The sequence below is a fragment of the Rattus norvegicus genome, chromosome 20 (genome assembly GCF_036323735.1).
Source record: "Rattus norvegicus strain BN/NHsdMcwi chromosome 20, GRCr8, whole genome shotgun sequence".
Taxonomy (NCBI): domain Eukaryota; kingdom Metazoa; phylum Chordata; class Mammalia; order Rodentia; family Muridae; genus Rattus; species Rattus norvegicus.
Genome location: NC_086038.1, coordinates 29140450 through 29165925, shown reverse-complemented (window position 1 = coordinate 29165925; position 25476 = coordinate 29140450). Strand labels below are relative to the sequence as shown.

Below are 25476 nucleotides of genomic sequence, written 5' to 3'. Positions count from 1 at the left end.
AGTCGGAAGGACGCAGGTGGGCCCACAGACTTGAGGCAAGTGAAGGCAAATGGTGGTAGCGGTAGCCAGTAAGTAGCACCGAAGACCGGAGGAACCTTTCAGCGACTCCGGGAGCAGAAAGGGGGCGCTTAAAGACAACAGATGGCGCGGCCTCACCTAGGCGGTGCGCCTTCCCGAGAGCGTCGCAGCCTCAGGCCTCGGCTCTGAGCAGGCGGGAGGCTGTGGTTGGGTCCCAGCCCTTTGCTAGATCAGGCATGGCTCGGGCACGCTCCCAAGGCTCGTTTTTTTTTTTTTTTTTTTTTTTTTGCGGTCTCCCTCCAGCCGCTTGGGGGGATTCTGCCATAGCAGCCAATGCCATGGCATCTGCGGCCGGCGCGGGCACCTTCTCATCTGGGCGCCCTGCTGGGGTCAGGGACGCTGTCTCGTTTGCGACGGGGCTCGGGGTCCGGGGCTCAGGGTGAGGCGCGCGGGCGCGGGCGGGCGGAGCTCGGGCGCGGCGAGGGGAGCGCGGCGCGTCAGGAGGCGGGGACTGGCGCGGGGCCGCGCGGGGCGGAGGAGCGAGGGAAAGTTGATCGCGGACTTGTGCGGCGGCTGCGGCTCGGAGCAAGACACGATGCACGGCCAGGGAACACGTCCCACAGCAGCCGAGCGCTGAGCTGCGCAACAGAGAGCGGGCCCCGGGGATGGAGCACGCTAGTCCGGACTCCCCGTGTGCCCCACACGGGGCAAGCCTTTTCTGATCTGGCTGCGCGTCTGAAGTTGCAGCCAGCGAGCAGCTCGCGGGGATCGGGCCGCCCGAGTGGCTCCCAGAGAGACCTTCGCGCCGGCGACGAGAAGCGGCGGTGGCCAAGACTGGAGTAGGTGGCCCGTGGGGGCAGAGTCGGTTGCGAGCAGATCCCGAGGCGCGGCGCAACGCTGCTCCACCTGCGCACACGGTACCGGGAGCCCCGCGCCGCCCTTCTCTCCCCGATCCCCTTGCCTTCTCCCAAGCTTATCGCCCGCTGCGTGCCACCAAAGTTAGAGCCGAGGGGCCGCGACCTCAGCTGGCAAAGCCACTTGTTCCCGGAGCGATCGTCGCGCAGCGAGCGCCCGGGTCTCCCCTCTGTCCCGCGTCCCGTTTCAGCCCGCGGCTGGACGCGCGGCAACTTTAATTCCCGGGAACTCCAGTTCCTTGTGTGTGTTGGCCTTCGCAAGACGCGCGCCACCCGGCGCCCCGTTTCGGGACCGCGACATTCGCAGGCTTCGCTCTTCGCGTAGCCGAGAGGGTCTGAGTCTAGCTAGGGTGAGAGAAGGTGTTGGGAACCATCCTGTCCCCTCTGAGGTCAGGGTCCCTATTTGGAACAGGGAGGTGGGGTGTGGCACCTCCACCGCAGGGTGGGCAGCGGCGCTGGTAGAACCTGAAGTCACGTAGTTCTCCCTCCTCACCTTCCCAGGCCCACAGACGACCCTAGGGACTTCTGCCACCTTCCCAGTAGTGGCAGCTCTGGGTAGAAGCGTCCCTAGCAGCGTTGGGAGCCGCGTGCCTCTCGCGCTTCGCTTTCCGTGCCCCGCCGCTGGCCGGCCTTCGGTAATGTCTACTCATCCCCAAAGCCAGCCCTGAGAACACTACCCCTGTTGTCCTCGCAGGTCAGGCTGGGTTGGGTGCAGATCCCGCGCATTCTAGGGTGGTGGCCAGCCATCCGCTGGGCCTTCATTCCTTCTTGCCAGGAGCGAGCACAGAGAACCACTGCCTCCGATAGGCAAGCGGAGATCCTATGCCCTTGGCCACTGCGACCCCGCACTCCCTCCCACCCCTCCTCGGCCCTGGCATGGTCACACCTTGGTTAGAAATTAGCTTTGTAGGAGTAGTAACACGCCCACGCGCCTCGGAAAGCGGACACGCCCATTCTGCACACTTGGTCCTCTCATCCAGAACAGACCTTGGCCCTTATCCCCTCATCCAGCCCCTTAGCAAACGCCTGCTGCCCCAATCTGGGTTTTGAAATAACCTGATGGGGTGTGAGGATTATTTGTGGGCCTGCATGAGCCAGATTCTTGCCCTGAGAAGAATCATGCTGTGAGTGGGGGTGGGCTTGTGGAGCATGGTTGGGGCCAGGTGCGAGGTGGTGATGAGTCAGCCCACTGTGGCAGAAGCTGCTGGAAGGAACGAACGCTTGGCTCCTGGTGCAGGGGTAGGCGCAATGCGGCCAGCACCTATGGGGGTGATAGGACCAGATGTCACTGCCAAAGAGGGGTGGGCAAGGGGCACCTTGGCCATAGGGACAGAGGCTTGTCTGGTGGAGAGCACGAGGTGTCTGCACAGGCACTACTAAGCCACTGGTGTGAACAGAGGTTTTACCCAGGCGCTGGAGGTGAGCATTTGAGGGTGGTATCCTGGCCCTAGCTGCAACCCCATAGTCACGTCCTTCCCCGCTTTTCCCCAGCTCTGTCAGTTGGGCCCCTCACAGCTGCTCAATAAATGGCCACAGAGAGTTGAGGTTCTCTCTCCGTTAGCTTCTCTTCCCCACAAGCCACCTTGCCTCTCATTCCACTGGATGCGCTTCATTTCTTCCAATTCAGTATTACAAAGGCTACTTTGCCAAAGTGTATGCAGATTCAAAACGCCTCACCTAGGAGGTGAAGGCCTAGGGGAATCTTGGAACCCAAGGGTGGCCTGTGGTGCAGAATCTGCATTGGGAGTGTGTGTGTGTGTGGGGGGGGGCCCTTTCGAAATGCAGATCCTCCACACCCCAGCCCGACCTCCAACAGATCAAGGCCTTGTATCCCCTAAGATTCCCCTTAGTTGGCAGGCCGCTAAGTTTGTGCTGTGGTACACAGAACCTTCCAGGACATGGGAATAAAATGTGGGTGAAGGGTTGGGCAGCTCCTGAGGCTGTGCCTTTCGATGCCACAAGAGTGTCTGTGTTTGGCCAGCTTTGAACAGGTGTAGAGGGCAGTCTGGCTTTCTGTGTAGCGTAATATATTGTTATGTTTTCTGTGACCAGGAGGAGGTGGGCAGATTTCTGGAAACTGAACGCAAGGGCTCCACCTCCAAGGTTCTGGGATGGGTGGATGCTGTCCTTAGGCAGGCGGATCTGAGCGACTGTCTCCAGTCTCAACTGGCCCACTGGGAAAGCTTCGCAGTGCATGGCCAGAGAGAAGGGGCTGCTTTAGAGCCTGCTGCGGGAAGCATAGGGAGGGAAGGATGCAGACTCTGGGTCCAGCAGCCTTTGACATCCCACTTCTACTGCCCCAGGGGGAGTCCCTAGCACCAAGCTGGGAGGCTGGGGGTAGGCGTAGCAGCGGACGCTTTTGAGCCTGTGACCTCAAAGCTGGCCGAAGCTGGGGTCAAAGGCCAGGCCAGGACAATGGTGTCTCAGGTGAAAGTCACCATATGCATCCCAGCCCGTCTTTGCCACACTGGTCTCTGTCAGGATGACTGCAGCTCTGCTATTGGGTAGGGAGGCTGGGAAGTCACCATCTGGCACGGTCATAGGCCTCACAGAGCAGGAGGATTCCTGGTGATGCGGTGCTGGGGAGTCCTCATCCATCTCCAGAGATTCCACGTTCTTGTGTGTAAAGGTAGTTTTATAAATGAACTCAGTTGCTTTCGAACCTTCGAACTGGTTTATTTCCTATTCCATTATAGGTGTTTTTAAGCCTTTTTTTCTTTTGGAAACAAAAAACCCTCTTGTAATCTGGGTTCCTCTTGGTGCTAGGTCAACCCTATTTGTCCTTTAGAAGCTGAGCAAGGTCAAGGTGGACCTCAGGGGATGGAACAATTCAGGAATGGGAACATTTGGTCTCCAGTAACTGAGGCCCTGCTTCAGCAGGTTACATGGGTGATTCCGACACTGTAGGGGCCTCCTACTTGGGAAGCCTTCCTGGCTTGGTGTGGTGGCTGCCTCTCCAGGCCTCCTCCTCCTCCTCCTCCTCCTCCTCCTCCTCCTCCTCCTCCTCCTCCTCCTCCTCCTCCTCCTCCATTTGTCTCCGTTCTCCCTCCCCCACCTCTCTTTCCTCTGTTTCTTCATCCTTCCCTCCTCTCTTGCCATCTTTCCCTGGGGCTTCCCACTGGTCTCCATGACTCTTGGTGACAGTCTAGGCTTTGTCTTCCCTCTGTGCCCTGCTGCCTCCCATGGTTACCGCTCAGGTGCTGAATGGCCAGTGGTGTGGTAGGCAGACACTGTGCACTGGCTTAACTGACTGTCCGTAAGCCTTCTCTCGCCTTTAGGGTTTGCTGTGCCCACAGCTGGATTTGACTGTTCATGTTAGCTATTTTTGGGATGGGTGACTAGTGTTCTCCATCTACAGGGTCTGGGCCCATGCTTTTCATGCTGAGATCACCAGTTCTCATGCTTCAAAGGTCTATGACGCAGGTAAGAGCAGTGTGGGAGGCTGGGCTTGGTGTTACAGATGCCTGCAATCCCAGTTCTTGTGAGGCTGAGGCATGAAGATTGCAAGTTTGAGGCCAGAGTGGGCTGCGGGCATAGAGAATTCCTGTTTCAAGCAAAGCAAAACAAACAAACAAAACCAGGAGGCTGGCGGGATGGCTCTGAGGATTAAAGGTGCTTGCTGTCAACTGTGCTGGAACCCACAAGGTGGAAGGAGAGACCCACACATGAAAGGTGCTGTCTGCGTGCACAAGTGTGAACACACACGCACACTAAATAAATGTATAAACATTTAAGAATACGCTTAAAAAACAAATAAAGCAAAAACAAATATGAGACAATAGGGAGAGATGGGGTCTAAGAGCACGGGGATCTTCAAAAGAGAGCAGCTAGCTGAGGATGGAGCCCACTAGGTAGAGTGCCTGCCTAGCGTGCAGGAGACTCTCGGTTTGATCCCTAGCACTGTAGAAAGTGTGGTGGTGCCTACCCGTAAGCCCAGCCCTCAGGAGGTAAAGGCAAGAGAATCAGGAGTTCAAGTTTGTCCTCCACTATGTAGCAGTTTAAAGTCAGCTGGGCTACAGGATACTTTGTCTCAAAAGAAAACGAGAAAAGAACTTCCAGACAAGAGACAACTGTATAAGGGCATCAGAGTAACGGCTTACCAGGAACATCATGACCCCAGATGCACCTTAGGAACCGGCAATTTCTAGAACTTGGCCAGAAAGTCTGCAGCAGTGATGAAGAGTGTGTGTGTGCGTGTGTGTGCGTGTGCACAAAAAGGAAAATTCAGAGACTGTGAGAATGTTGGTGGACCGTCTTCATTTGTGTTTGCTATGTGAACAGCTTTATGGGAGTCCCACTGGACAGAAAATTATGCGTACTTCTGCCCCAATACCCTCCCCCTCCCCCTCCCCCCGCCCCCAGTGTCAGCAGAGAGACTGGCGTATTTAAGAAGTAGCCACTGGGAGCCAGCTTCTAGGCTTTCACTATGGAATCTGATCTGGCTCAACCCTGTGGAGCGGGGTGGGCACTGCTGCTCCTCCTCACATGCTGCCTTATGGGTGGGCCTCAGGGTTTTGCTCCTGGACTCTGTCTTGCTCACTTGATAAGAGCTATGTGGTCTTGGGCTGTACTGCTCAGCTGGCTCGTATTTGTGTGTATTCGGAACCTCGCTCAAGTGTGGGCTGGGAAGGCAATGAGAATACTGTACCACCTGCGTGAGTTTTAGAGAGTAAGCAGAGACAACCCTGTGTCCCTGGGGTCTGAAGGGCCTGGGATGGCACTCAACTTGCTCAGGCCTTGGCTTTCTCATCTGTAAAATGGGAATAATTGCCAGCTGTCTGTAGACTTGCCGTGAGAATCAACACAGTGCAAACTATGAGAAGCCTGGCCTCTGCTGTACATGGGAAAATCAGGGTTTTTTTTTTTTTTTTTTTTAAGGCTCTTTGATGTGACTTGACCTTGGGTGAGACACCGTCATAGAGGTGAGCTGGCCCTTGACTTCTATAGCTTGATGACCTGAGGAGCTCATGAATTGAGTTGTGCCTGTGGATGTGTGTGTGTGTGTGTGTGTGTGTGTGTGTGTGTGTGTGTGTGTGTGTAGGTTTTTACTTGGACTTACCCTCCTAAAATTAGATCCGGCAGTTTCACAATACAGTCTAGACCTTTGGCCATCTGATTAGGACTGGTAACATTGTGTCTATGTGAGTAGCTGAGGATAATGGGTAGAAACTGAGAGTTGTCCCTGACCCCAGTCCCCACCTAGGCTGCTCTGAAACTATGTAGCCCAGGCTGGCCTTGAGCATCTAATCCTCCTAGTGGGTTGTTCATCACAGATCCCAAAGCTTCGCACACACCATTTTGGGAGACTGGGGGTATCTCAGTCTTTACCCCTTGCTGCTACTCCCCCCTGTTCCCTAGCTCCCGGGGCTGACTGTTAACCCGACTTCCTTCCTCCTTAAAGGCCATCTTCCATTTGGAGAGGACCTGAGATGCCATTTGCGACAAGGGCCTGCACATGCACCACCTTGATTGTCTGTTTCTGAAAGAACACTGTGATTTGGGAGCTAATGAAAGATAGACAGAGCTAGAGCGAGAGCTAGAGCAGGAGGGGGGGGGGGGAGAGAGAGAGAGAGAGAGAGAGAGAGAGAGAGACACAGAAGGAGGGAGGAGGGGAGGAGAGGGGAGGGGAGAAACAAAGGCGGGGGTGGGGTGGGTGGGTAAGCTGGGACCTGGCTCGACCTGTATTGCCAGGGATGTGGGCTTTGCCTTGCCTCTCAGAAGGCCCTGTCTTTCCCTGGGCATGGCCCAAGTCTAATGGCATTTTTTAGCTTATCTACTTTTTTCTCTTCTTTGCCTGCGGTGTGTGTGTGTGTGTGTGTGTGTGTGTGTGTGTGTGTGTGTGTGTGTATCCATCCAGCCCCAGGCCTGCCTATGTCTTCATCTGGACCCCCCCCCCCAGGGTGCCCCGATCCTGGGAACTTGGGCCTCCCCAATTTACAGTGCTCAGGAGAACTCTGAGACCATTTTCAGAGAGTCCAGTGCAAGACTCTGAGACCCCTGTGCCCTGCTGTGGAGTCTGGGCTGTGTCTTAGTGACAGACGCAGTTGGGGAGTGTATCTAGAAGGCCGCTTCCAGACTGTCCTCTGGGGTTCTGCAGGTCCCCACACCCATGGTTGGGAGGCACCCACTCAGCCCTCTCATTCCAAGCACGTACCAGCCCTTATCACATAAGAGGTCCTAACTGAGCACCCACAGCATCCTTGCCTGACAGAAAAGTAGCCCAGGACACTCTCAGGTACCACTGTCTACTAACCGCTCTGATAACAAAATTGAAAGAGGATGTGCCTCAGTGGATAGAGTGTAGGGCTCTACGCCCAGAGCCACATCAGCCAGGCATGGTGGCTCCCACCTGCAATCTCAGCACCAGGGAGGGAGAGGCAGGGAGATCCCAAGTTCAAGAACATCTTCAGCTTCTCAAAGCCAGTCTGAGATACTTAAGATCCTCCCTCTCTCTGTCTCTGTCTCTGTCTCTGTCTCTGTCTCTGTCTCTGTCTCTGTCTCTCTCTCTCACACACACACACACCAAAACCAAACCAAACCAACCAACCAAACAAACCAAAATCCCTGGCAATTTTGCTAGCCACACAATCCCCAGATGCTACCCTTTCAACATATAATCGCCGTGTCAACCTTGTGATACTCTCTTTTCATGGGACGTCTGCGAATGGCATTGACAGCACATCTCGCATGGAAGCTTGGGTGCTAGCTTTCTAGTGGCATCCTGTCCCTGGGACTCTTCAGCAAGCCAAGAAAGCAGCACTCGTCCGTGGCCTCTGGGTTTTAGTTCCTGCCCTGACTTCCCTTAAGGGTGGACTACAGGCTGCAAAATGGAATAAACCGCTCCTCCCCAAGTTGCTTTTGATCGTGGTGTTCGTCACCGCAGTAGAGAGCAAGCTAAGACGAGTTTCCCAAGCAGGGTATTGCTTGGAGCATTGGGGTCGGGGGACCTGTACCCTCAGGCAGAGGTATGGTATGTCATGGCTTGAGTACTGAGGTGACTTGGGGAGTGGGGACTTAGCAGAACAAAGGGCCCTCTCTCCTTTTTTTCCTGGACCTGGGGCTGGAGTAAGACTTGGGGTTCTAGAGAAGCCATTGTGTGCAGATGCACAGGACCTGGTAAAAGGCAACTCTCCCTGTCTGTGCTTCTTGTATGTTCAGCACTGGCCTAAGGGGATGGCCTTCAGGGGATCCAGGATGCTGGGCAGGTGTAGGGCATCTCACAAGCTCACCTTGCCCAAAAGGAGCACCACTGCTGCCCTGGCCTCTGTTGCCAAGCAGCTGGCAGAGCATCTCTTAGGCGCTGGGACTCTTACATTCTTCCAGAGGATCAAAACCAAAACCAAAACCAAAGTTTTACAAAAATAATAAAGCTTCCCCATTGCAAGTGTTGCCACATAGTTAAAGTATTCTAAACACCACAGGGCCATTTATTCACTTGGGAGATGTTTAATGAGTCCAGGCTGGGTGGCATCTGCAGTCCTAGCCCCTTGTGTTTCTGTGGTTCCTACTCTAGGGGAACAAATATCAAAGGCCTATGAGTGGCCAGTTTGTGACCTGTGACATGGACTTCTAGGGTGTTTGAGCTGGTGCTAATGAGAAGAAACATTTATTAGGCACTTACTGTGTGCCAGGCCTAAAACTTAGCCTCGCTTGCACCTTTTAACAACCCCAGGGCAGAAGACCTACGGTGCTATCTATTTTCCACGATGGGAGAAGGGATGCACAGAGAGGTTGTGCACTTTGTCCAGAGTCACACAGCTAGCAGGTACAGAGGCAGATTTGAACCAAGGCTCTGAAACTTTTTAGTCATTCACACTATTGAGGGCAGAGTGAAGGCCCTATCCAAGTAGGTGGGAGCAGATAAGAACAGAGAAAAGACCCGTCCTGGGGCCACAGAGGGCTGCACAGGGGGTGTCTGGATCACCCCTCTTTCCTGCCATCAAGCTGAGATGGGATATTTAAATGTCTAGTATCTGCTGAAAATTTAAGCGAGCCAAGAGGGGCGGTGGCTCAGACAGTCTGAGGGATGAGTCAGGTGGCCGTCTCTGCCTCTCAGAGGCCACAGGCAGGGTCACCTCCTCGTGTCACCCCAGAGCTATCTGTTTATTGAGGGTTTGAGCAGGAGCTCCTGGGGGTCAGTATCCTCACTCCAACCTGGTCCCCGCTGTGGGGCAGGCTGGCTGGGGGCTCCCTCAGTACTCAAGGCTATGCTGGTTCGTCCACAGATGTCCCCAGGCCGGTCAGGGTGCTGCAGAAGCCTGGTGGGTGGCTTGATGGTGTGGGCACATGCATAGTGACTTGGAGCCAGTGGTGGTAAGGTGAGCATGCCCCTCTCCCCCAGACATGCTGAGATATTAGTGTCGGGCCTGCTGCTGAACCCCTGGAACTTACATCTTAGGACCCCCACTTCTCATCTGTTAAGCTGGAAGAAACCAAACCAAACCCTAAAGCCTGCAAGCGGCTAACCCTCTTGATCTGGAGACCAAGACTCTCACAAGACACACAGCAGGGCATGACAGAACCAATGGTGACTTGTGCAACCCCTGCTAGGTCGATCTGTCATTTTTATTGATTCCACCAATTCAGTGACGTGAGCAATAATGCAATCAGCTGTCACAGCACGGCCACCTCCCAACCCAAAGAACAGTGTCTTCCCAATGGCTGCGACCCTTTATGTCCTCAGTCGTTTTGACAACCATTTTCCCCAAAAGGAATCTGTGGCAGCCAATATTTATTTATTAAGCACCACGTGTTTGAAGGAAACTACATGCACACTCAAAACAGGGACGGGCCAGACGTGCTGGTTTACACCTATAATCACAGCACAGAATAGCAAGTTCAGGGCCAGCCAGGGTTATAGGAAAGGGTCTGTTTCAAAAACAAACAAACAAACAAACAAACAAACAAACAACAAAAGTGACAGAAATAGACACACTACTGTCCAGGCCTTGGAACTTATTTGGAATCCTGTTTTGGGGACAGCTCTCTCTGCTTCTCTCTTTGCATGTACGTAGGACATAGTTCTTTTTTAGCGTCCTGTGTCTGACTCAGCTAAAAGTGCCCACTTTTGCCCTTCTCCCTTGGCCCCAAAGCTACCACCTCACCTGAAGTGTCCAGGAAGCTGTTATAGGAAGGGAGGGCAGGGTGTGAGGTGTGAAGGCCCGGTGCTACAAGCTAGACCAGCATGGCTGACCTGCCAAGCCAGGTCTGCATTGCCTGAGGGCTATTGGAAACTGGAGCTTGGCCGGAAGAAGGGAGCCCATGAATAATACAGCGGGAGGGAAGGTTGTTATCTAGGTGACCTGGTTGCACCTGCGTGCTTCACAGCTTCCAGGGGAGCCACCATACAGGGCCAGGGTGTCAGAGGCAAGGCAGAGATCTTGGGGAAGGCAGGACAACCCCTATTCCAAGAGTGTTAGCTTTTCCAAATTCTTCTTCTCTGGCATTGGCCCTGTGCTTGCCTGTATACCAAAGCGTGTGTGTGTGTGTGTGTGTGTGTGTGTGTGTGTGTGTGTGTGTGCACCTTGGTCTAGGTTTTCTTTTGCTGAAATGGCCTGGGTGGAGAGCATTAGACTCTCAGGCAGTGCCTGGGGTTGGACCAGGTGCTCTGGAATCCATTTTGCTTCTGTTATCAGTTCTGTCAGTAGCAGGGCCTGAACCTGGGGAAGCTCTGATACCCTCATCCCCAGATTGAGCAAGGGACCTCTCTCCACACCTCCATAGCATCTCAACCTACATCGCTAGGTTTAGGACAAAGCCCCATCGACTAGGGCCTGCCTTATGGCCTCTTATCTGGGAACCAGGCCTTTAAGGGATGGGACAGCTCCAGTGTTTTGCTTGGGGGAGACAGCCACTGCGTGGCTTGGGTGAGTATGAACAGGCATCGTGTACCCGGTTTTATCTGCATGCCCTTCTAAACAAGGTGATTGTGTCGATTTAGAAGCCAGCCTCCCTAAATTTGGTCCTTGCTTATCCACTGTGAGCTACCAGGCAAGCTTGCTAAGTGCTAATACCAGCACCCAATTCAGAGAATTACTGGGAGGATAAAATTATGTCAAAATAAAAGATGCTTAGAAAGAGTGCATGCCCCACAGAGAGCATTGAACACGTGCTACTTTTATTATCACGATACTGGGCTCTATGGTGTCACACGTTTGCCTGCTGCCTCGGGCTCCTGGGTTCTCTTACCCATGAGAAAGTCTTCACGCATTGTTCTGAAGAGGGAGGCCTCTTCCTTTTGCCCAAACCAAGGAAAGCTCAATAATTCATTTGGTGAGTGGCCAGAGGGAAGACAGGGCATGTCTGTGATTGAGTATCGGCGTTGGTACCAAGCAAACCAGGACTTGCTCAGCTTCTTAACTGATGTGTACTGTGCAGAAAAGCGGTGCTCTGAGCTCCACAAAGCAACCAATTCCTCATCAGCACCACTCAGACCGAAAATCCCCATCCCTGAAGGTCATTTCCCCACCATCCCTCCAAGGCCACACCCATTCTGACTCCTAATGCCACGTTTATTCTGACTTCGTCTTGATGGTGCTGGATTTGGACCCAGGGCAAGCTCTCCCACATAGCCACTGCCCACTGTGTCTTCAAACTTAGGTAAGCACGCAGCGTGCTGGCTCTGGTGTGCTAATGCACTCTGCTTGCCGGTGACATTGCTTTTGCTTGTCTCAGCCTACTTCTGTTTCTCTGCAATATGACCTCAGTATAATTGGACCATTCCAGTGCGGATGCCCAACGATTTGAAACTGAGTTATCACACACACGAAAAGAATCCGTGTGAGTGTGCGTGTGTGCATGTGTGTGTGTGCATGTGTGTGTATGTGTGTGTGTGTGCATGTGTGCATGTGTGTGTGTGCGTGTATACACATGCACACGTGTGTCTTCTGGCACAGACACGTGCATGTGCAGTTCTTAGTGCGTCACTGTCCTGGACCTGATGCAAACTCATGCCTTGGCTTTGACAGCTCTCTAGACACCGACTTGTACCTGAGACTCTGGTTCCTTCAGTTTCATTTCCCTTTAAGACTTTTTTAGTTTTGGCTCTGTGCGCTTCCATATAACTATTAGAAGCAGCTTTTGAACATTCCCCAAAAGCCCCGCTGAGATTCTGATTGCAACTGCATCGAGGAAAATCGACGTCTTTGCAATATTGAGTTTTCCAATCCATTAACAAGATGCACCTCGCCATTTAGCCATGTCTTAATACATTTCTTTCAGGAATGCATCTAGGAGTCTGTAGCATTTTCTTTTATAAGGCTTATTTCTATGTGTTCTCTGTCTTTAAGTAAAATTATAAGTGATATTTTCTCATATTCAACCACCTATATGCCATAGAAGAATGACTGATTACAAAATATTGGCCCATATCTTAAAAACGATGTCAATTTTCTTTACTAATTCTAACAAGTTTATCTACAGACTTTAAAAAACCATTTAGGACACACGACCGTGTTTTCTGCAGAAATAAGATTTTTATATCATGCTTTTGGAGGCTTTTCTTGTCTTATTGCGATGGCAAAGGCTTTCAGCCTTAGACTGGATGGCAGTGGTAGAGAGACTTTTTTCAATTCACATCCAACACCAAGGACAAAGCCGTAACTGTTTGCTACTGTGGTGTTTACTGTGGCTTTTTGGTTGATGCCAGTTAATATAAAATTAAGATTTTCTTCTAATTCCCTCTCCCCAGTTATGGTAAAATGCATATAACATAAAAGCTGCCACTTAGCTCTCAGCTAAGTTAAGAGCACTTGCTGCTCTTGCAGAGGACCTGAGTTTGGTTCCCAGATCAGTCAGGAGGTCACGACGCCTGTATCTTCAGTTCCAGGGGATCTGACTCCTGCTGCCAGACGCCTTGGGTACTGTATTTATGTGTGTATACACATACACAGACTCACATAATTAAAAACAAAATCTTGGAAATATTGTGACCTAAATAGTGTTAAGGGTTACAGCTCAGCGGTGGTGAGTACATTTGTGGCTGGGGAGCTCTGTGGTTCTCATCTCCACAACTGTCTCACTGTGCCAAACAGAAGCTCCGCTCCTATTCCCAACTAAGTCCCCATTTCTTCCCTCTTCTACTCCTGGTAACATCCACCTTACTTCTTGTTGCCATGAACTGGATTACTACTGCGTCTTGTGTGTTTGGTTTTCTTCACTGACTCGAGGTTTCTAAGTTCTGAACACAATTCCTCCTTATGGTCGAATAACATTCTAGTGAGGACTCACTGTGTTGTTTCCTGTTCAGTCATGGCTGGGTGTTTAGATGGTCTCCGACCTCTGCAAACGCTGCTGTGAGCATTGGTGTGTGCATATTATTTGGGTCCCCGATCTCAGTATACACGTAGGAGTGGAATTACAAATACTTTGGCAATTCTGTTGGGCTTTTTGAGGTCCCAGCATCCGTTTCCCACAGAAGTTGGACCCTTTCTTACCTCCCTCCCTCAAGCAATGCTCCTTAATAATCTTATCAACATTCACTCTGCAGTTTTTGGTGGGAGGCATATTCCACTGATGCTGCCCTGGGCTTTGATTGGCATCCCCTCATTGTGAACCATGTTGTGCCTCCCTTTGTGGGAACTGACCGTTGGTGCTTTCCGTCCAGTTTTGAGTTGAGTCATTTGCTGTAGAATCTTTTTGAATTCAGGCACTTAATCTCTTAGCAGATAGATGAGTTAAGAACATTTCCTTGTTTTGAGAGTTCCCTTTCCCTCTGTGGAGAGGTTCCTTTGATGCATAGAGATTTTTAGTCCAATAAAGTCTAAATATCTTTCTTTCTGGGCAGTGGTGGCACATGCCTTTAATCACAGTGTTTGGGAGGCAGAGGCAGGGAGATCTCTGAGTTTGAGGCCAACCTGGTCTACAGAGCAAATTTCCAGGACAGTCAGGGCTACACAGGGAAGTTTTGTTTCAAAAAAAATATCTTTCTTGCTCTATCATTGTCTGGGCTTTAGTGTCATAGCCAAGAAGTTGCTACTGTATCCAATGTCATGAGGATTTCTCACGCGTCCTTTCAGGAAGTTTAGAGATTTGGTTCTTTCGATGCCTACTCTTGGCTGGCAACTTAATTACATCTGGAGTTGACTAAAACCCAACCAGCTGGGTATACCTGTGAGAAATTATCTTCTTAACTAAATATTTTGAAGTGGGAAGGCCCACTTCTTTTTTTTTCAGATTTGATGTGAGATTTATTATTGAACATGATTTGATAGGGTATAGGAGAGCACTGTGGAAGCCTTCAGGAATGCAGGGCTCTCCACTTGTCCAGAGGACCACGACTGGGGATATATTTGACACCGCAGCCATCAGGAATGAGCCGGGAAGGCCCACTTCTAATCTAGATTTTTTTTTTTTGAGGTGGGAAGATACACCTTTCATCCAGATATTTTGAGGTAGGAAGATCCATCTTTAATCTGGGCCACACCTTCTGGTGGCAGCCTATACAAAGGACATAGAAGGAATGAGCACTGGCTCTCTGCCTGCTTGCTTTTGCCTTTGATGGCGGGTCCATTCCTTCACTGGCATGAGAACTTACTTTGGCAAATACTGAAGACCAGCTGAGACACCCAGCCTCATGGACTGAACAGCTACTGGAACTTGGACCTTTTGTTGGTAGACAGCCATTATTGGGTCACAGGCTGTAAGCCAGACAGCAGTCAGTCAGTTTGTCCATCCATCTGTCCGTCCATCCATCTATCTATCTATCTCCATTCTGTTCCTCTCAAGTACCCTAATAAGTTTGTTTCTGTTCCATTTTGGGTTCAGTTTTGCACGCAGGGTAAGGTAGGAGTTAGCTTGACTCTTCTGCGTGTGGTCAGTTTTCCCTGTCCCATCAGTCCTTTCTCCTCTCTTGGTACCTTTCATAAAACCAACTCCCCCTGTGTGATGGTTTGATTTGGGACTACATTCTATTCCATTAGTCCGTGTGTGTCTTTCCTTCTGTCAGTACCATATGCTTTGATTACCGTAGTTTTATAGTCCATTTTAAAGTTGGGAAGGATGGTTTTAACTATATTTAGGGGATGCTTTGAGATTTTGCCTAAAATCTTGTGGTGGATTTTTCAACTTCTGCGAATGGTGCCACTGGGATTTTTCTTTGCAGTACGGTCTCACTATGTAGCCAAAGCTCACCTTGCATGGTCCTCCTGCCTCAGCCTCCTGTCTATGGGGATTACAGATATAGGCTACCATGTCCACTCCCCATTGGGGTTTTGACAGCACCACATACAATCTGAGGATTGTTTTAGGGAATATTGACAGGATCCAGACAGCACTGAGCTCTTGGGATGAGCGTGGGATAGCTTTATACTTTTTATCCTCTTAGGTTAGTCTCTTCCCGAAGGTGTTTTTACAGCTGTTGGTGTCCATATTTGTCCAAGTTAGACTTCTAAGTGTCTCCTCCTTTTTGGTGCTACCGTGAATGGGATTGCCTTTTCTACTTATTATTGTCTCTCTTAGAAATGCAGCTAATTTCTCATATGCTGTTTTGTATCCTGCAACTCCACTGAATGTGTTTCTTCCTTCTGCCAGACTTTCATAAGCTCGTAGGTCACTCTGCTCAGCTCCTGTCCCGTGTATGCTATCGTCTCTTTAATTCTTTGCTTCGAATTTGGATTTTTTAAAAAATTCTCTCTGTTGCCCAGTTGCATCACCTAGAGCTTTGAAAACAATGACCTGTTTCGTATTTATGTGTGTGTGTATGTTTACATATGCCAAGCGGAGGCCTTAGAAGGTTTCAGGTCCTCTGGAGCTGGATCCAGACGGCTGTGGGCTGCCTAGTGTGAGCACTGAGAACTGAACTCCGCGTCTTCTGCAAGAGCAAAGGGAGCCCTTTCTCCTGCCTCTTAACAGGACCCTTTAATGGGTCTGTAGAATGGCAGTGTCAATAGCAGGCACCTTTACTTTGTTCCCACAGTCAGGCAAACTTCAGTCCTTCACTCTTCCCCCCCCCCCCCCCCGGAGCTGGGGACTGAACCAGGGCCTTGCGCTTGCTAGGCAAGCGCTCTACCACTGAGCTAAATCCCCAACCCTAGTCCTTCACTCTTGAATACAACATTAGTTAAAGGTATCTTCCATGTGTGGCATCTTCTGTTTCTTTTGCTAAGAATTTTTCCTTTGCTTTGTGTTTGAGACAGGGTCTCACTGGCTGGTTTAGAACTCAGAATGTAGACCAGAATGGTCTCGAACTCACAGAAATTCATCTGCCTCTGCCTCCTGTGTTCTGGGATTAGAGATGTGCACCACCACACCTGGCTTGTAGAGCATTCTATCAACCTTATTGTTGTGTATATTGACACGCTAATATACAATTTCTTCTTTCCGCTGGCAATGCAGAGAATTATAATGTTGGATACTCAGAAGTTAGCATATCTTTCATTCCTGGAATAAATGCAGACACACATACACACATGCGTGTACACAGAGACACCCAACACACAGACACACATACATACTTGCACACACATCCACATAGACATTTAATATAGACACACATACATACTTGCATACACACATACGGAGACATCTAATATACAGACAAACATACATATGTGCACACACGCACATATGCAAATTCACACATGTATGCATCTTGTGCACACATGTATGCACACGTGTGCATGCACATACACACACTTTTCTTTTTGCAGCTTCTACCACCCAACAGCTGAAACAGTTTTGTTCTTCATGACTGCAGTTCGCTGGGTTGGGTTTGATTTTATTCCCACATGTGCTCCTGGACTTCCCTTTTGTGTGATCTGACTTTCCTTATCAGATCATAGTCAAATTCTACTGTTTTTTGATCCATCGGGAACTGTTCCTGTCTTTTCCTGTTTTCCTGGGGACTCTGGGAAGGTTTGTGCTCTGTGTTCTCCTTATCTGCTGAGTGGTTCAGCTGTGGGCTCAGGCTTCTTGATGGGAAGGTTATAAACTGTAGTTTCCGATTCTTAGAGTCCTGGGGCTATGTTAGTGTTTTGTGTGTCATTTTTAGTAAATTGTATTTTGTGAGGGCTTTATCATTTGCCGCTTTTCAAGTCGGTTGACAACAAAAATACCTCCTTGGCTTCCAATTTAACTTTACTTATTTATTCAGTGTAAATACATGTGTATGTGAGTGTGTGTGGGTGTCTGTCCGTGCATGCCTCTGTGTTGCTGAAGAGGTCAAAGGGCAGCTTTTTCCCTTTACCTTGCGGATCCAGGAAATCAACTCTTGTTCATTTTTATATGTCGCTTTTTATTTATTTATCCATCTATTATTTATTTATTTTATGTGTATGAGTGTTTTGCGTGTCTGTATGTCTAGGTACTGTGTGCATGCCTGGTGTCTACAGAGGCCATAAGAGTTCCTGGAACTGTAGTTAGAGATGGTTGTTAAGCCTCTGTGTGGTACTGGGAATTGAACCCAAGACTCTTAACTGGGAGACATCTTTCTAGCCCCATGTGTCACTATATTTAAGGTAGAGATTCTGGAATTAGAATGTGATTGTTTTGCAATTCAATCTGTCTTTGTCTTTTGAGTATTTGTTCCATTTGCATTTAAGATACTTACACACACACACACACACACACACACACACACACACACACACACAAACAATCAGGTGTTCTCAACAATCTTGGAAGTTGTTTTCCGTATAGTGTTTATTTTTCTGAGGCTGGATTAGTTCACTTAATACAGAAACTTTCTAATTCAGTCAATTTCCCCCCCAAATGCTGTGACCTTGGTGTTCTTTATGACTGATAAAATTCCGTTTCTATGCATGAGTTTCTCTTATCCCTCTGTGTGTGGATGGACAGCTGGACTGGTTCCATTTTCTTGCTGTTGTGGATGGTAGATAAGCAAGGGTACCCATGTCTCTGCCGTGGGAATCAGTTTCTGCTGATGTGTACCAAGCAGTGGTGTAGACTTTATTTCACCTCAGCTTGGTATCTTTGATCAGTATCTAAGAGTTTTGGCTAGCATGTCCTCCGTATTTTGCTTTTGGCTCATTCTCTTCTTTCTTTGAACTTAGGTCACCATGCCCCATATATGTCTTAAGCTATTTTCAAAAATCAACTTTTCACCTGTGCATTTCTATGTGCGCTTCATTCTGGTTATTTCCTGCTCACCTATTTCCAATTTACTCATCTTCTCTTTGGCTCTATCTAATTCACTGTAAGCTATCTATCCAGACTTTAATTTTAAATTATATTATTCATTTTTGGATTTTTCTTTTAGATAGGAGCCTGTCTTATTCATAGATGAGGCTGGCCTTGAACTCATAGATATCTACCTGCCTCTGTCTCTGGAGCACTGGGATTAAAGGCGTTCACCACTATGCCTGGCTTTCAGCTGGGAATTTATTGTGTAGTTTTTCACTCTCTAGTAAGCTTATCCATCTTTTTGGCCAGTTGTTTTTGCAGATATACTGCACTTCCTAAGTTGTAGGCTTATATTTTTAAACTCTTGGTTCTGCAACTTATCGCTGTCTCCTGTTTCCCTTTGGCTTGAATGTAATGCGGTTGATGACTTTGTGACTGTCAAGTCCTTCTGCATGACAATATGGAGTATCGGGGGTTGTATATCCTTGCAGAGAGGACTCAGGGTATCACCTGACAGACAGTAGGGTCTACTCTAGTCCAGGTGTAAGTGACTCAAGGCCGGGTCTAGGTCTTCAGTGCTGGACTTACACCTTAGGAGCAGCAATCTCCGATCACTCAACGGGAAGTCTGGAGTCCTAGTTATAGCCAGTCCTTCTCAGAGTTCCCATACTCCAGTTTCTGTCTCGTCAGTTAGGGGAGTCAACTGGAACTCCATCCTACCGCACAGCTTCTCCTGCCTATGGTCTAGGAAGCGGCAGACACTCAGTGGGAAAGCTAACAGGAGGCGGAGTCCTTTCTTCCTGTCTCCTCATATCCCTCGGGGTTCTGGATCTTTATGAGTGGCTGCCCTGTTAAGGCCATGATCAGATTACCACGCCCCCCTCCCCCGGGCTCAGGTGGCCAAGCCTGTGCTGGTTTCTCCACTCTGTCTCTCTAAGGCCCTAAGTGGAGTAGAGACTCTTGGGCAGCCTTCCCTGGAACCTCCTTTTTCCTGCATCTGGGCCCTCCTGCCCCACACCTCACTGCCCTGATAGCACACCAGACCTTTGAGAAGATTTTTAAAAGAAATCTCTTTTCTATTCTCATGAAGGATCATCAGTCTGTCCCAGGGTGTTGACCCATAGCCAGAAGCAGGACCTCGCTGGGGTTTGCATCCCAGTCTGCTTACTGCTGGACTGTGCACATGGCCTCTCCTCTCCAAGTCTGGTCTCCTGATCTGTGGGTGGGTGTGGCCAGAATTATACCCTCCTTGTCAGGTGATCATGACAATGCTGCCATGTTGAGTATGTATTCAAGAAAGGACAGTTGCCACCAATGTTACTATCCCTACCATCCCTACCTATCTTTTCTACCACCACCATCACCATCTTCACCACTACCACCACCACCACCATCATCATCACCATCACCACCATCATCACCATCACAATTGTCACCAACATTTGCCTTTCTGGCTATAGAATAACTAAGAGTTGTTCAGGGTTTGGGGCGCTCTGGGGAAGCCTGTTAGGCTCTGGGCTCTTGTGTCCCCACCTTCTCCCTTGCCCAGCAGACACACTCACCTGTCTCATGCTCACTCCCACTATTCTCTTGGTCGCTTCCTTCTCTGAGAGGTCCCAGGGCTGCTTCTGCTTCCAGAGTGTGCATGCTGGATGACGTGGTGACCCGAAGAGAAGAGGCATCTCTGGAGGCTTCTTGCTGCACCTCTTGCTGTCACTCATGCCTGTACCCTTCCCAAGCAGGGCCACCCAGGGAATGGCTCTAGGACACCTTCCCAGCCATTTAATGTGGCTATTAGTGTTTGAGGAATATAAAGTGGACCAAGAAACGGCCATGATAAATCTGTGGGCAGACATTCGTCCCTGCAGAGAGCCCTAGTCTAGTCTCTCTAGCAAGGCGGGGCTCTTACTGTTGGAGCAGATTTTGCAGTTTAGGTGTATCCCGTTTCCTTTCGCACAGCTCACGTGTACAACTGTCACCTCCAAACATACCAGTTGTGAGTTGTGTGTCCTTAAGTTTGTCCCCACCCACCCTGCACCTGGGAGAAAATTCACACACGAACAGCTCTTGAAGGGACCCCAGATTCAGTGAACGGTTGTACCTCAAATACCTCAATTGCCACTGGTGGTGGAGGTCCCTCCCGCCCACCAGGCTACAAAAAGCCCTTCCCACCTACCAGGCCACAGGAAATCACTTCCACCCACAGGCCACAGGAAGCCCTTCCCACTCTCCAGGCCATAGAAATTCCCTCTTGCCCACCAGGCCACAGGAAGTCCCTCCCACTCACTCACCAAGCCACAGGAAGTTTCTCCTTCCCACCAGGCGGCAAGAAGTCCCTCCCACTCATCAATTCACAAGAAGTCCCTCCCACCCACTCACCAAAACACAGGAAGTCCCTCCTGTCCACCAGGCCACCGGAAGTCCCTCCCACTCATCAAGCCACAGGACCCGTATTCCTCTGGTCGTCAATCCATCTGCTTGTGACTGGGACTCAGAAAGTTTGTTAAATGATTAAGTGACCTGTTCCAAGAGGTGGGAGTTAATAGTGTGACTGTGGAGATCCTCAAGAAGTGCCTAGAAGACAGAGTAGGATTGATTAAGAGAGGAGATTGGTCATTGGTGGGGCATCCCTTTTGAGACAGCTAATTACCTATTTTAAATTTTATTTATTTAAAATTAATTAGTTAATTTATTTACAAATTACCTATTTTATTGTTCAAGCTTATTGTGTGTGCTTCACACCCTTCCATGTGGGTGGGTGCCCATGCATGTGGAAGCTCAATGTGTGCATGTTGTATGTGATTTATGTGTGTGTGTATGGTGTGGATATGTTCACATGCATGTGTGTGATGAGTATGTATATGTGTATGAAGGTGTGTGTACGTGGCATGTGTGTGTGTGATATGCATGTGGGTGCATGTGTATGCACATGTGCATGTGTGTATGTGCGTGTGTGTGTGGCGTGTATGTGTGTGTATGTGTTTGTGTCTGTGTGCATGTCCGTGTGCATATGCACAGCACTCCTGTAGATCCTAGCAGGTCGCTAGTGTTCCCCTTCTTATTCTAATGAGGCGTTGTCTCTGCCTGTACCTGGAACTTCTGTTTCACCAGAGACGGTCAGCCAGCCTGCCCCAGAAATCCCGCATCTGTGTCCCCACATAGTGCTAGGGATGAAGGTGTGCTAGGGCTGCGCCTTTTTATCCCGTGGGTGCTGGGGTCAAACCCAGGTCTCCATGTACTGCTCTTACCCTCTCCACCTTCTGTTCTGGGACAGGGTCTCTCTGTGGATTTGGTTGCTAGGTGGCCAGCGAGCTCTGGGATCCACTATTCAGCAAGCTTCTATGACAGATGCTGGGATTTGAACTTGGGTTCTCATCCCTGTGCGGGAGACACCTTACCAACTGAGCAATCTCCTCACCTCTTAAATTTATTTTGGAATACTGAGTGGGGCACATATAAAACTCAAAAGTCCTCAAAAGGTTTCTAGAGAGACCAGCCCTAGCTTCTCAGGTTCTTTCCACTAGCACGTGTGTGCATGCAAATGTGTGTGCACTCACACTCAAATGATGACATGATGATGATATTGATATGGATGATGATGATGATGGTGATAGTGATGATGATCAGAGTGATGGTTATGGATCTGGTGATGATCACGGTGATGATGATAATGATCATAGTGATGGTGGCGACGGCCATAGTGATGATGGTGGTGGATAGTGATGATGATGGTGATATCACAATGATGGTGATGATGGTGGTGATGATGATGATCATAGTGATGATGATGATCATAGTGATGGTGATGATGGTCATAGTGATGTCACTGATGGTGATGATATCACAATGATGGTGATGATCATAGTGATGGTGATGATATCACAATGATGGTGATGATCATAGTAATGGTGATGATATCACAATGATGGTGATGATGGTGGTGATGATGATGATCATAGTGATGATGATGATGATCATAGTGATGGTGATGATGGTCATAGTGATGTCACTGATGGTGATGATATCACAATGATGGTGATGATCATAGTAATGGTGATGATATCACAATGATGGTGCTGATCATAGTGATGGTGATGATATCACAATGATGGTGATGATGGTGGTGATGATGATGATCATAGTGATGATGATGATGATCATAGTGATGATGATGGTCATAGTGATGATGATGATGGTCATAGTGATGTCACTGATGGTGATGATATCACAATGATGGTGATGATCATAGTAGTGCTGATGATGGTGATGGTGATTGTGATGGTGGCAGTAATGGCCACAATCAGGACAGTGACAATGGTGACGATCATGCTGATCACGTGATGATGGCGAATGACAATAGTGATGTTGACAACGTTAGTGACAATGGTAAAGATGACAGGAAGAGGTCCAATGATGTTCACAGTAATGATGACGAGAATGATGACAATGGCCGTGATGGTTGACCACTTCTAGTGATCGATGTGAGCTTGCTCACGTGAGGCCTCATTTGGTCCCCCAACAACCCTCAGCTATTTCTGAGACGAGGGAAACTGAGGCACAGAACAATACAGCTCACACACCTGAGCAAGAAGGATGTGTACCCTGTGGGTCTGCCGTTTATATCTCAGGACTTTTTGCTCTCTGTAGTTCCTGGTAGAACACCAGGCTAGCCAGGGTGGGGCTGACCCTCATCCTGGGAGACATTCAAAGAGATGATCGCCAAGGTTCTCCCAGACTGCTCTGTTCCCGTCTATGGCTTCTGCTTCTCCCTACCTGGGGGCCATCTTTTCTTCTCTCTGTAGGAGCTTCTGGGTCCTCATCCATTCCTGCTGACCCCCAGGCAGGAGGCCTGCCAGCCTCCCTCCTCACAGGGACAGCAGTGAGCACACAGTGGGCACTGCTTTGCCACATAGTAGGTCTATCCAACCATGAACAGTCTTTGGTGTCCCTGCCTGGTCCCTGCCCCACTGCCTCTTCATATTCGTGTCTTCCTACCTCCATTCTCCCTACTCCCCAAGCCCAACTGGAGGAGCACCTCTAAGCCAGGGGACGTGGGTGGGGGGCACATGGGAAAAGGCCGAGTAAAATTCCTCACTGGGAACAAATCTCATTTTCCAGAAAGTCTTGACAAAATGAGGCATTAAATTACAATATTTTGGAGAGCGTCGTAATTCTATTGCAGACAGCCCTTCATCATGGCATCTGAAAGCTGGGAAAATACAAAACTCATTAGATTAAAATAAACCACCTACTGCTCAGGAGAAAGGCGTATTTATCAATATCAATTTACTTATGATTACGCTAGCCTGCAATTTGTTATTTTTAGGAATTATGATTTGTGTATTGCTTATACACATGTGAATTTCTTTTTAAATTGAGTATTTAAAAAAAAAGATATCCTTGTCCTTAGCAAAGGTTAGAAGGTGATTTCAGGGTGGCAGGGAGAGAGTCATAAATATAAAGAAAGAGAGAGGAGGTGGCAGAACATGGTGAGCTGCGTGGTCCCCTCAGGACCTTCAGCCACATCTTGTATACCTCTCTGGACAGGAGGCTCACTATCTACTAGGAATATATACCATCCTTTGGATGTATGAGCTAATTAAGATGACTTTCCTTTGAATGACTCAAAGGGTGCTTTTAAAATTGGCTGTTGCACACAACTCCTGGCATGCTCTGCCCACACTGGCTGATTCTCAGGCTCAAACCCATCCTGGCAGAGCTCAGTCTTTGCACCTGTGAAATGGGTTTGCCATCTGTTCACCCCACTGTGTCCTGGGGTAGCCGTATGAGAAGTGCACGTGTAAGAGATGTGTTGTTTTACATTCTTATTGCCATGACATACACATAACATAAACCTGGCCATTTTGGGTCATTTAAAGTGTATTTTGATGTGGCGCCATTGGACATGATGTGGCGCCAAAGGTACCATGACCAGCTACCTTTTGGACTTGTCGAACTGTAACCGTGCTCTATTTGGTGCTCCCCAGCATCTGGTGCCATCCTTAAACTTTCTATGAACTTGATTGGCCCAAGTAGCTCACATGAGAGGGGTCCTAAGGTCTCCCTCATTCTCCTTAGTTAATGTCTTAAACTCCCCCTGCTTTAGTGTGGGTCAGATTTCCCTACAGTTTTGATCATGGTCCTCGCCCTTCCTAATGCTGTGACCCTTTAATACAGTTCCTCAAGTTGTGGTGACCCCTAACTACAGAATTATTTGGTTGCTACTGCATAAGTGTAATTTTGCTACTGTTATGAATCCTAATGTAAATATCTAATATGCAGGACATCTGATATGCGACCCCTTTGGGGTGACCCAAAAGTTGAGAACTGCTGCTTTAGATTTAAAAATATTTGTACATGCAGCAAAGCACTCAGACATTAAATAAGTTAATGTTGGGACTGGAGGGATGGCTTAGTAGGTTAAGAACACTGTGCTTCCAGAGGACCTGGGTTCAATTCCCAGCACCCAAATGGCAGCTCACATCTGTCCATAACTCCAAGATCTGACACCCTCACACAGACATACACGCAGGCAAAAAACCAGTACAAATAGAATAAAAATAAATAAAATTTTAAAAATATTATGTGATGCATGATACATATGTGTGCATGTGTGCATGTCTGTGTGTGTGTGCATCTGTGCGTGTGTGTGTTTCTGTGTGTGTATGTATGCATGCGCGCACGAGCGCCAGTGCACCTCAGCACATGTGTGGAGGTCAGAGGACAACTTTGTGAAGTTGATTTCCCCCTTCTACCTTTACATGATGCACTGGCTGCTTTTGTGTGTCAACTTGACACAAGTTGAGGTTATCACAGAGAAAGGAGCCTCCCATGAGGAAATGCCTCCATGAGACCCAGCTGTAAGGCATTTTCTCAATTAGTGATCAAGGGTGGGAGGGCCATTGTGGGTGATGCCGTCCCTGGGCTGGTGGTCTTCGGTTCTATAAGAGAGCAGGCTGAGCAAGCCAGGGGAAGCAAGCCAGTAGGTAACATCCCTCCATGGCCTCTGCATCAGCTCCTGCTTCCTGACCAGCTTGAGTTCCAGTCCTGACTTCCTTTGGTGATGAACAGCAATGTGGAAGTGTAAGCTGAATAAACCCTTTCCTCCCCAGCTTGCTTCTTGGTCCTGACGTTTGTGCAGGAGTCGAGGCCCTGACCAAGACACTTGGGCTCCAGGGATGGAACTCTGGATGCAAGGTGTGTTCAGTAAGCACCCCTAGCATCTAGTTGGCCCCGATTTCCCTACCTTTAGGGGTGACGGTTCCCCCACTGTGTGAATGTGCTGGATTTCTCTTATCTATGTGGTCATGAGAAGTTGGTATTTGGTAGGTCCAACCTTTTGTCAATTGAGGTAATGCAGTTCTGAAAACTGATGTAAAAATGTCCTTCTATGTTTGGGACCAAGAGTCTGACCAGCCACAGTGAGAAACAGAGCCTGCTGAGTCGAAGACAGGAGTCTGATGAT

At 49.1% G+C, this 25476-nt stretch overlaps 1 protein-coding gene across 15 annotated transcripts in view; it reads left to right on the top strand.

Moving 5' to 3' along the window:
* The first annotated feature begins 301 nt into the window (after nt 1-301).
* The window catches only part of Cdh23 (cadherin-related 23), a 382501-nt gene continuing 357326 nt past the window's right edge, over nt 302-25476 (top strand). For 13 of the 15 annotated variants that reach the window (XM_063278917.1, XM_063278916.1, XM_063278914.1 and 10 more), the window contains exon 1: nt 302-935. The gene's annotated coding sequence lies outside the window, so the exon portion shown is untranslated. Of the gene's footprint in view, nt 936-4290; nt 4356-25476 lie in introns of all 15 variants that reach the window. The other 2 variants (XM_063278915.1, NM_053644.2) reach the window with 2 other exon arrangements.